This window comes from Siphateles boraxobius, unplaced genomic scaffold (assembly GCF_051911475.1).
Source record: "Siphateles boraxobius isolate OS27281-9 unplaced genomic scaffold, OSU_SipBor_1 22, whole genome shotgun sequence".
NCBI lineage: Eukaryota > Metazoa > Chordata > Actinopteri > Cypriniformes > Leuciscidae > Siphateles > Siphateles boraxobius.
This window is the reverse complement of record NW_027508833.1, coordinates 4685706-4695023: the sequence shown is the minus strand read 5'-3', so window position 1 is coordinate 4695023 and position 9318 is coordinate 4685706. Positions and strand designations below refer to the sequence as shown.

General features: G+C 40.2%; 1 protein-coding gene across 1 annotated transcript in view; it reads left to right on the top strand.

Moving 5' to 3' along the window:
* The first annotated feature begins 8821 nt into the window (after nt 1-8821).
* The window catches only part of otx2b (orthodenticle homeobox 2b), a 58730-nt gene continuing 58233 nt past the window's right edge, over nt 8822-9318 (top strand). Inside the window, exon 1 of the mRNA XM_077238428.1 lies at nt 8822-8901. The gene's annotated coding sequence lies outside the window, so the exon portion shown is untranslated. The remainder of the gene's footprint in view (nt 8902-9318) is intronic.

Sequence of the window (9318 nt, the reverse complement as noted above, 5' to 3'; positions counted from 1 at the left end):
TTGTCTGTCTCCTCGTCTCAAATCTCCCATGTTCTTTTCTTTGCCTGTTAAAGAAGTATTTTCTGTCTTACCCTCGTCTTCCAACCTTTTCCAATTACTGCATAGAGAACCACAGAAATGTAAGCTTGCACTTTGCATATATATTTGATAGACATTAGGAGGAAACACCCCCTCCCTCAGAATAGTGGTTGACCAGTACAATAATAAACAAGTTCAATAACAAATTCTAAAACTATAACATTTGGTCTTCGCAAATCCTGGATATTTATGTTGTAATAGAATTAACCCGCTCTATGTTGACCTTCAGCAAAAATGTTTCCTAGATCTTCCAACTCTAAAGATACTAATACTAGTGATCATGACAGTAACTGTTGTAATGTCCTCTCTAATTGTAATTGAGGTAAAGACCTAGACATCTCTAAAGATTACTTTTTCATAATTCGGGGTGTTTCTTACTTCCTGAGGAAGGCCCCTTCTTTGCCCTTGTTCTGGAGTCTTGTTTTAGAGATGAATACTAAGGTTTTGAGGGAGTCTCACGGCATACCCTGTTGCCAAGGAGCCCACAAAAGAGCAACAACAGCTTTCCGAGGGACACAAGTTATTCTGCCACCCACACCTCCTTTAGCCTTCTCCGCCCTCTGTCCTTCCATCCCGCACTTCATTCACTCTGTTGTGGCAACTTTTTACTTCACTTCATTTTCCTCTTTAGAATGTGCACATTGGGGTCTGACTCCCAGTTAGGACTGTGCCATTGTTGAGGTGTGTGTGTGGGGGGGGGGGGGGTGGGGGGTTCCATTGGGTATGGGGGGATTAGCGAGGCTGGTTGGATCATCTTACAGCCGCCAACCCCCCTCCCGACCAGACCCACGGACAATGGGGATTAAACTTCTCTTATTCTTCCCCCCAAATCGACAGGATGACAAAGACGGTATTCCTCTGGGCCTTTTAACACCGGGCTGCACAGCTGAAGTTACGGTCGGGGGTGGCTAGGGACTGCAAGAGGGGGTGTGGGGGCGCCTTGAAGAAAATTAATCCTATGGAATTTTCTCCCTCACCTCTCCTTCTCCTGCTCCTTGCAAATGGAGCTTTGTGGCCCCTCTCTGCTATCTTGGCCCACCAATCACAATGAACGAACACACACGTAAGTTGGTGAAAGGGGCACAAGAAGGATAACACTGACACCTTGCTCCGTATTTAACACCCTAAAAGAGAAACCAGCAGACGCCAGCCAGGAAAGCTTTGAGCAAAGGCCGATAAAGATCTACGTGAACTGGTGTGGCAGCACAGGCCGACGTGTCAATAAGCTCGTTTGGCAGTTGACAGTGATAGCTTTAATTAAGTTTCTTATACACCGGTGTCCCGCTGGACATCCACTTAGTTTAATCACCATATGTCATTCAGAGGCGGCCTACACGCGTAATAGCCTTTTGAGTGCCTCTCACATCACTTCCACACCATTGCAGCTTGTTCGCACTGTATTTGTGCTGGACTGGAAGTGCAGCGTGTTCTACAGGTACAATGAGACTTACATCAATTATATTTTCCTTATCCATGAAGGGAATTTGAACCAATATCCAAAAGAAAGGACCAGAAAAGACAGATTTGGTGATTCCAATGGTTTGGTGTAATAGCTTCATTTAATATGAGCATCAGATTTTAATTCACTAGAACCTGCTGCTACTGTAGATGACGGACCAACTATACTGTTTACCACAAAAGTCTTGTTGACCGGCATGTTCTTTTTGGTGTAACTTGTTGACAGAGGAGTCTCGCAAGTTAAGATAGGGTTTCCGCGGGGCATTAAAAGTCATTAAATGGATTTTGTGAAAATTAAGCTCTTAAATGGCATTAAAAAGCATTAAATTTGAATCCTACAGGCATAAAAATTTAGATAGTTTTGAAGAGAATTTTATATTATCAATTTATTTAAATGTAGCCTTCATAATTAATCATTTTTAATTGCTGTCGCAAATTATGTACGTTAGTGTGATAAACACACGGAACCGGTTTGGTAATTGCTTCCGGCCGGAGCAAAATTGCCGTGATGCGGAGGTGAAGCGGGCATTTTGTACAGCAGGAATAACAGAAATAAAACTAGACCAAATGGGAAAGTGCAAATTCCAGCAGAAGTGGCTGGAAGACGAACAATTTAAGACATGGTTGCAGTCTGTTGGTGGTCAAAATGAAGAAGGATTTTGCATCGTTTGCAAAAGGGTATTTAAGTTGGATAACGTAAGCTACAATGGGAATCAAATTTCATATGCAGTCTGACAGCCACAAATCGGCGGTAAAAGGCAGACAGCAATTAACTATGTGTAGTTACTTTCCCTCATCAGCTTGACATCCGCTGTTAAAGCTCACTTTGCGTTTTTGTGCAGATGATTTGTTGTATATATATATGTGTGTGTGTGTGTGTGCATTAGGGCTGTCAACGTTAACGCATGCGATACATTTTTTTCCATTTTAATCCGTTAAAATATTTAACGCAAAACGCAAGCAGCGTCCATTAATTTTTGTCATCCTTTAAGTAGCGTTACATTATATGATTCCGCTCTTATTCATGCAAATGCTTGTAAACCATTCGAGAGCGACAAGACTAAAGAGACTGCGCTGTCTGTGAATGTCCTGTCTATGTAACACACATACAGAAAGACGTGCGCCCACACAGACAGTGCCAGAAAAAGTTTTTCTTTCACGCTTGAACAAACAATAATACACACGATTATGCCAAAATGTCTGTTTTGTCAAGTATCCTCATAACATAAGAGCAGTCTTAAATTTGTTGAATAGTGTGAGATCCGCGTCATGCAGATCCGTGAGCAGCAGCGGCTGGATTTAAAGGGACAGCAGCCAATAAAGCTTTCTGTCAATAAAGTTGATCTAAGAACAAAGGGAACAGAAAAAATTAGTCATTGCTCTTGACTAAAGAACTTTTGTAGCTTTAATAAGGATTAGTCTATATTTAATTTTAATTTATGCCGTGCAGACTGTTTGATAACTTTATTCAATTTCTGTATACGTCCTACCTGTTAGACAGGAAGGGCAAAGCTAAATTGACCTTTATTATGGGTTTATGTGAGGATTGTTTGAAGTTCACTTAAATTAAAAGTTGTTATATTTTTTTGAAGCCTAATAAATGTAAAAAAAAAAAAATTGATAGCTTTCAATTATACTGTAAAGTTGAATGACTATAATTCATGTTTGAAATTAGGGGGAAAAAATCATTTTTTCCAGATATCAAAGCTGTATTAGTATCAGTGATACTGGCCTTCATTCATAAAAAGATATATATATATATATAAATGGCATTAAAAAAGGGCATTAAAAAGCATTAAATTTAATTTGAAGATACCTGCAGAAACCCTATAAGAACCCTGGTCTGACTGGTGAACAGGCATAGCCATGCTACTCACCAGCAAAACTGATCCAGTGTAGGTGGTTGCCTAGTATAGTCTTTCTTGTTTGACAAAGAAAGTAATGTTATCTTTGATGCCTGTGAGGGCACCTGCATACCATCATCCCATGCTGATGACCACCAATGCTACATTTTTTGCTGGGTAATTTGACCTGTGGAAACTAAAGGCCCCGATATACCCGTGGCAAAGTTATTTTTCATTCTTCACTTAGGGGTAAAAAGAAGTTTGAAATTTGCTTCTGTATACTGTTGGCAAACATCCCAACTCACTGCTGGGTAGGTTTGTTATCGTTAAAAAAGTTCGATATCGATATACAATATACTGCGTCATCTCCGCAGTATAGTGAATGAGCGCTTGCGCCTATAGAGGGAAATGCACCTTTCATTTGTATTACATAAAGAGTATTTGTTTAAAAGTAGAAATTTCAAGCTTTCTATTGGCCTGTTTCTCATGTCTGTGAGGCAAGTATCCTATAAGCTGAGTTTCGGTTAATTTATGTGACGTGCTTGCAGTCAAAGACGGCGCAACTTTCTGCTCTTAAGTTTAAGTTATTCCGTGCACTTTCAAGTGCTTCATCAGGTTTGGGGCGTTGCCAGTCTTGGCAGCAATTATCTTGTCGCAAATATTGCACGCACTGTGTTGGCATCGAGCCTGGTGAAATGGTGACACTTTTGATCTTTTCCACATCTTTTACATCTATGGGACGTTTACCCCTATATTTACACAGCACACATCAGTGGTGCATCACATCTCTGACAGGTTTTTGTTCTGTCCTCCACACTTATGATCTTTTCCACATCTTTTACATCTATGGGACGCTTATCCCTATATTTACACTGCACATTTACATTATCTGTGGCGCATCACGTCTCTGACAGGGTTTTGTTCTGTCTTCCACGCAGTGCCAACTCACACCAGGAGCATTTCAGAAGCAATGCAACTGAATTCGCGAAGACCACGAGATTTGCCAGATTTGTATTTGAACTGTGCGTCTTGGATGCGGCGTCCGTCAAAAATAGACTAGTCACCATTCTTTAGCGCAGTGGGATGCTTCTGAAACATGTATGAAACTTCTGGTGTAAACACAAACATTGACTAGAGTGGCCGTGATCAGCCCTGGTGACCGTGTCGGATGTGCCACAGACGGGGTTACACACTACAGCTTCACGTGTGAGCCATGACTCCAGCGTAAACTAGTGTTTTTCCTTGATACCTCGCTACAGCCAATCATGCTGCATGTTTATTGCAGCATGGGGCGGCAGTGGCTCAGCGGTTCATGTAGGTCGTCTACAAACCGGAAGGTGAATGTGAGGCAATATGTAAAGCGCTTTGGTGGCCATGGGTCTGTTAAAAGCGCTAGCCTATATAAAATGCAGTCCATTTACCATTCATTGGCTCATTGACATTGACGAGATTAACCCCTTAGGTATCGAAATTTGGTACCGAACGACGAGACATTTTTTGATACCCGATGGTATCGAGGCAATTCGGTTGGTGCCTAAAAGTAACGAACTCGATACCCAGCCCTACTGCTGGGAGTGGAGTTTAGATAAATATGTAAATATGTGCGCTTTCCCCTCAATAACAAAATAAAAAAACATCTTACCTCAATGGACTTAACAGAAGAAATTAACCGGAGAGGATTTCCACATCAAAGAAGGTAATCACCACGGACCAATGGTAGATTGAAGGCATTTACCAACCGGACCTTTCCAGAATGTTCACTTTGAACCCTGGCCTCCGCTATGTTTGGAACCTTTGTTGCGTATTTCCGGCAAACAGACACAATTGATTTTCTGTGTTGATACTTTGAAAAAAAAAATATATTAAAAAAGTACAAACGTGTGGCAAGAAACACTATCCATTTTTTTCTGGCTTTTCCAGCATCGGCATAAACTAGCTACAGGGACAAACAGCTGAGGCTTTTATGACGCAAGATACAATGGGGTTGACCCAAGAAATCCAGGTATGAACCGAATCCAGCAGAGGAAATGGGGGAACTCTGGTTCAGATCAAACAATCCAACCAAGTGTGAAAGCACCTAAAAACAACTTCAGCGTTCACTTAATGTGTCACATTTTTTTTTACCATTTTTTGACCATTTCAACTATTCGGTCCAATTGCGGCACCAAACTGATTGACTTTGGGATCCCTTTGCACCATGTTATTTCCAAGGCCATTGCAGTTATTCAATGTCAAACCATTAACATGCACTGATGAGTGGTTACCACAGTTGTTTTGCTGGGGGTGGTGAATGTCGGCCTTCAACAACAGATGACAACCTTTCACACACAATAAAAGCTGAATGATTTGCCTCATAAAAATGCATATTTTACTTATTAGGGCGAGGATATGCAAAATGTTTGCACGTTATCTTGTTCTTTTCACCCTAGCCTCTCTCTCACCCCTCCCCTCCTATCTCTCAGTTCCTCTCTCTCTCACTCCCACTCTCAAACATGCATGTTTTCTCCCTCCCTCACTCACTCTTCCTCTCTCCGCAGTAAATAAAAGATTAAATGAGTGTTCTAAAAACACACACTGGTCACCAGAAGATAATTGTTTCAGCTTTGTTTACTGTGCGTGAGTGTTTTCTCTCTCTCTTCTCTCCTCCCCCTTCTTTTTTTTCTTCTTTTCCATTGTGGACCATAATTAAAATTCCTTTATTTTCAAAGAAGTTTTATAAGAAGAAGCTAAATTGCCTTTTTTGGATTTATGTTGCTGTCATTAGCTCACTGTCGTATTTTAGGAAGAATGAGAAAAAGAGAAAGAAGTGGAGAGAGATAGTGAGAGAGACTCTGAATGTCCTTGGGAAAGACAGGAAGATCCACTTCATAGCATGTTTATTCAGTTCATGCTGTCCTTTCACCAATCTCTCCTCTATTGCAACCCATCTCCTCTCCTCTCTCTCTTCTTAAAAAAGATCAGCTCAAAGTCATTTTGTCTCAAGGGTTTGAACCTCTTCTGATATGCTGAAATTAGAACTGTACTCATTTGTTGCATTGCTGATGATCCTAATTGACACTATGCATTATGCAGAATTTTTTAGATTGACAAATCTGCGCATATAACGAAGGCCATGGATGTAATGATTCCCTAATGGGTCTGAATGATCTATGCTTAACCATGCCTAGCAGCTAGCTAACACAATAAATATGAATTTCCGGAGCGTGTTAGAATGGTGTCATGGATGTTCCGCAATCACCCTCCCTTTCCGGGCTATTTTGTTTTCCCCAAACACTACATTTGGAAAACAGACAGGGAGCTTGTTATTAAAAAGGTGACAATGAGATTTTGAGCTAAAATTTGCCACATGCCTCTTTCGTAACCCATGCACGATCAAGGCCATCTGACACCACCTGACTGAATTGTCACCAGAGTCCTGATGCCAGCAGGCGACTTCTTTTTGTGTCGCCACTGCAGAAAAGGAAACATAGCAAATCAATATTTAACTATTGATAAGAATAAAAATACAGCAATTCAGTGGCAGTAACACCAGTTCCTAAAAACAGTTTTTTTTAATCCCAAGCATTAGAAACATTATTAAAGTCGGCATGACACGGAAGTTGCAATAATCTTTTCTTCTCTATTGTAACATATCCGAGTGAAACGGCTTCACAAACAGGAAAACAAAATTAGATTTTGTACGTTGAGAATCGATTGGATGGTTGTGGTTTTCTATTATGTGATCTCATGTGAGGGACATACTGTCCCGCCCTCACGCCAATAAATGCATCATCAGAAAATAGAAGAGATGTCGCTGCAAGAGGGAGGGAAGTTATTTTGATGAAACATTACGAGGGCACATGAATTAAGAAAATGATGCATGGATAATCTAACAATTATCAATGTTCATAATTCATTTATAATAAATAATGTAATATTACATAAAAATTGTCCATTTATATTTTTTAAAAGATGTTTTTGGTAACATTGTATTTTACAGTGTCCTTGTAACACGTTACATGTAGTTACTAAGTAATTTCTATAAATTGTACATAATAACATGCAACTAACACTAAACCACAACCTAATCCTAACCCTATACTGAGAACATATAGTGTATTATTACTTAATACTTAAATGTATAATTACACTTCAACATGGTTAACCATTTTGTTTTATCATCTGAGCCATGGCCTAGTGTTCAGTGCACATGTTCTGACACTCAGCTGTGGAGCCCAGATGGATGATGTGAGTTTGTATTTGCCTTGCAAAAGTGTTGCCTTTTGTATTTCAGTATCCACACACACACACTCAGACACACACAGACCTCCGTTTCGATCAAGACTTCCTTCTGCTTCTGCTTCTGCTTTTGCTTAGCCAGGCACTCATAATTGAATCTCAGGTTAAGATTACTTCTAGCAGCCACACTTGACTCGGTCAAAAACAACTATTACAAAGATCCAATGTTTTTTTTTTACACGGCTCTTCACATTGATTAGGCAATGTGTTGCCACGAGAAATGCACTGGATTCTAAATGACAGTCATTTGCATTAAATAAGGAGCGTGGGGCACTAGGGACCTCGCCTGCCTGAATCATATTGGAACTGGAAGTAAATCACACAGCGCTGAGGGTTTCATTCTCAGTGTGTTATAGTCAACACAAGTGTGATTCAGACATGTTCTCATCAACTGTTCTTTATTGTGTATACTGAAATTGAAAATGTTTTTTAAAGCAAGACCCCCCCCCCCCCCCTTCTTTAACAATTCATTTTCTGTAGCTTTTTCAATTGGATTCCAATTTACATTTTTAATGTCTTTTTTCCTGTATTTTAGTGCATGTTTTCTGTTTACAATTTGTTTACTACATTGATGGAAATTAAGATATTGTAAAATAAATGAAATGGTTTTCTTCCTTCATAACACATGTCTTTGATGACGATAGTATGGCGAATCTTGCATATACAGTAAAGTAAGAATGAATTATAACTGCTCAGTCTTTCTTCGACTACGTTCCCTACTGAAAGATTTAACCAGCATGCATGTTTATGCTGATAGAGGTTGATTTGTAATTGTTAGTTTTGATGCTGGTCTAAATGGTGGACCAGCATTGCAATGAATGTTCCTTGTTCACACTTCAACACTTACTGGTGATGCTGGCTGTCCAAAGTAGCCTTGCTGGTTAAGTTAGATAAGAAGCCCAGTGATCACACCAGCATCGCATGTTAAGGGACCAGCATCCAAAACACAACACATGCTGGTGACCAGCTCTACGGGTCTTTTCAGCAGGGTTTGAGTTCTAAGAAAAAGCATATAATAAATAATCGACAATCAGCTGTACCTGACTGGAAATTACATGACAACAACGCAAACAAGAATAGAGCTTGAACTACAACGACCGTTAATGATTTGGACTATTTTGAATTTCTTTATAGGGTTGATGGTGTGTCCTTTCTCCACTTTCTCCAAGTCCCACTCTCCATCATTTAACCTCCTGGTCACAACAGAAGAACAGAGGGTGCTGGGAAAGGAGGGGTGAGTGAGGTAAGAAAAGAGGCCTCTAAAAAAATAGAAAAAAAAATCTTTTTATTTTCAAATGAAAGGCCAAAAAACGTTTTGCTTGCCTCCTCCTGAAGCGCTGTCAAACTCAATCAGCGGTGAGGACTGCTGATGGCTGTTCATTGGCCAGGCTCTAGTTGTGGACAATAGAGTTTCCTGTGAGCCACAGCACACACACATACCGCACGGCGCTCGCAGCCAATCACGGCTCTCTTAGAACAAGCCTGTCAGAGAACAGTGAACAAAACCCTAAAGACACGTATTTACCGCATAAACAGAAAGGCATAAACATTCACCACTTTCGCTGAAACCATTGTTGGGCATAAAAGAGAAATTCATAAAAGAAAAACTGAGACAACTTAGCTAAATAACAACATTACGGCCACCTGCTGCAGTGCTGCT